We start from the raw sequence: 3,291 nt of genomic DNA, 5'->3' as shown, positions 1-3,291 counted from the left end.
CCCAGAGGGGTAAAGAACAGGGAAGCTTCCCATGGAGGGGATGGGACAGGGAGCTCTGGTGGTGGAATTGTACCCTTCTTATCCTATGGCCTTGTCGATATTTTTTATTTTATGAATAATTTTAAGTCCTTTGTACAGCCAGTAATGTTCTGATTTTATGATTCAGGGTTCATTACTGGTTATCATTGCAAGGAGGGAGTTACACTTGCTCCTTTGTTCCTATGAAGACAAAATTGAGTTAAAATAATATAATTAGGGGCCAGGTGGTGGTACACTTGGTTGAGTGAACATATCACAATGTGCAAAGACCTGGGTTCAAGTCCCCGGTTGCCACCTGCAGGGGGAAAGCTTTGCAAGTGGTGAAGCAGTGTTGCAGGTGGGGGTGGGATGGGAGTGGGATGGGGTGGGGGGGTTGTAGGGGGATGGGGATGGAGACAGGGGGTGAACATGGGGACAGGGACAGGGGTGGTGATGGGTGGGGATGGGGGTGGGAATGGGTGTCCTCCAGCAAGGCACTTCCTGTTGATGGAACCCTGACCTGGGGGTAGCCCAGGGCTTCTGAATGGAGCAGAGTGGAAGTCGCCTTCTGACCCAGGGGGACCTAGTGTTCGCACACCAGTCTGCATGAGCTCGGCCTGGAGAGGGCAGCGGGTCCTGTCTGCCGCTAGGCCGCCAGACCCAGCACTGTGCTGTCTCCCTCCTCTCTCCATCCCTTTCTCCACTTCCGCCTTCTGTGTCCTATAAATTCACATGTTATTTATTGACTTACTGGATAGAGACAGAGAGAAGTCAGGGGTAGGGGGTGGCCGACGGGGAAAGAGAAACAGAGACCTCCAGCACTGCTTCACCCATTGCAAAGCTTGCCCCCAGGTGGGTGGGGGACGGGGGCTTGAACCTGGTCAGGGTGCATCGAAAATGTGCCACTCAGTCCCTTCCCTCTCTGCCTTTAACCTTCTATAAGAAAGAAAGAAAGAAAGAAAGAAAGAAAGAAAGAAAGAAAGAAAGAAAGTGTCGGGCTAGCTTTGCGGGAGGAAGGGTGCCATTATGTAGGGCTAGCTTAGTGGGCGGGAGAGAGAGACGACCAGGGACTCATGGCTGAGTGGTCCGCAGTTGCTGTGTTTCTCAAAGACTAACTTCAGCCAATTGCCTTGAGACTTTATAGACCATGTCCCCTCACCTGCAGGCTCTTCCCCAGAGGCAGAAAACTCCCCCTCCTTATTAGGTTATGCCCACAGAGGCATGAAACGCCCTTTGAGGCAAGAGATGTCCCCAGAGGCATGAAGCACTCCCAGAGGCAAGAAATGCCCTTTCGCCTGCTAGGCCTTGCCCTTTGAGGCAAGAAAAGCTCCACTTGGCATCACACTGGTTATTGCTGCACACCTATTTTGTTTTCCATGTCTTATGCCAGTTCTTTTGAAAACGCCTGTACGATATACGTTTCTGTTCACCCCACAATGGCCATTAGTTTAAAAGAAAGGGGGAATTGTTGGTATGCATGAGACCCCTCCTGTTTCATTTGGTTTAAATCCCCCCTGCTTAACATTATTCTATTTACATAACCACTTCATTCTATTTACATAACCACTGTTAACAAGTTCCACCCTCCCTCCAGGGCATTTGTGGTTCAGTGATAGGATTCTCACCTAATCTGCCCCCTCTTTGTCACACTCTGATTTTCACCAGTCACTTTTCTCTCCACCCTCTCTATGTCACATCCTGTTTCCACCCTACTTGGCAAGTATATATAAAGACAGCATTGTGAGTTGTACTTTACCTTGAGTTTAGCTTAGCTCAGCTTAGATTGCGCTGCGTCCTGCATGAATAAAGAGATACTGCCTACAGCTCAACCATGAGTCCCTGGTCGTCTGTTACCCGCCCGTAAAGCTAGCCCGGCGAAAACAACATAACCCGTCGAAAACAACACACAGTTCAGTCTTTATTCATGTGGAATGCAGCGCAATCTAAGCTATCTCTAATCACAATCCTGTCCTTATATAGCCTGAGGCAGAAGAGTCAGGTCCGAAGAGGATGTAGGTAGGATAGGGGGTGGGGAGAAGGAAAAAGCGTGCAAAACAGTGAGGATTAAACCAGTGCCCTGGAGGCAGGGGGGTGCTTAGTTAACAGTGGTTATGTAAATAGAATACAGTGTTAAGGGGGGGGTGTTAAACCAATGACACAGAAGGGATCTTAGAAGCAGAATTTAGAAGCATACTAACAAGAAAGAAAGAAAGAAAGGAAGGAAGGAAGGAAAAAAGAAAGGGAGGAAGAAAGGAAGGAAGAAAGAAAGAGGGAGCCAGGCAGTAGGACAATGGGTTAAGCACACGTGCTGTGAAGCACAAGGACCAGCATAAGGATCCCAGTTTGAGCCCCCGGCTCCCCACCTGCAGGGGAGTCCCTTCACAAGGAGTGAAGCAGGTCTGCAGGTGTCTGTCTTTCTCTCCCCCTCTCTGTCTTCCCCTCCTCTCTCCATTTCTCTCTGTCCTATCCAACAACAACGACGACATCAATTACAACAACAATAAAAAGCAAGGGCAACAAAAGGGAAAATAAATAAATAAATGAAAGAAAGAAAGAATGAAAGAAAGGGAAAGAGAGAAAGAAAGGGAAGAAGGAAGGAAGAAAGGAGGGAAGGAAGGAAGGAAGGAAGGAAGGAAGGAAGGAAGGAAGGAGGGAAGGGCAGCCCCCCACCCTGTCAGCAGCATGCTGGAATCATGCAGGCCTGAAGGTGTCAACACAAAAAGAAAGTCAAGAGCTAAATATACTTTGGGAAAAGGCAAAGGAAACAAGCCAATGTTCTCAAGCCAAGGAGGAGGAATCTGGGACTACAGGTGCTGATAAGACGATGGAAGCCGGGATTCAGATGACAACAGTGCCCTCAGAGTGAAAGAAAGAATTTTTTTCATAAAGAAATGCTAGCTCAGTATCACCCCCCCTTGTTGGTATGCTTTAAAAACCCCTTCTGTTTCATTTGGTTTAATCCCCTCTGCATTCTATTTACATAACCGCTGTTAACAAGCACCACCCTCCCTCCAGGGCATTAGTGGTTCAGTGATAGGATTCTCGCCTGCTCTGCCCCCTCTCCTTGTCACACCCTGATTTTCACCAGTCACTTTTCTCTCCACCCTCTCTGCGTCGCATCCTGTTCCCACCCTACTGGGCTAGTATATTTATAAGGACAAGATTGTAGTTTTTAGTTGAGTTTAGCTTAGCTCGGCTTAGATTGCGCTGCATCCTGCATGAATAAAGAGATACTGCGTACAACCCAGCCATGAGTCCCCGAGTCTCTTTTCA

This window comes from Erinaceus europaeus, chromosome 5 (assembly GCF_950295315.1).
Source record: "Erinaceus europaeus chromosome 5, mEriEur2.1, whole genome shotgun sequence".
In the NCBI taxonomy this organism is placed as follows: domain Eukaryota; kingdom Metazoa; phylum Chordata; class Mammalia; order Eulipotyphla; family Erinaceidae; genus Erinaceus; species Erinaceus europaeus.
The sequence above is the reverse complement of the archived record's forward strand: the minus strand, read 5'-3'. Positions refer to the sequence as shown.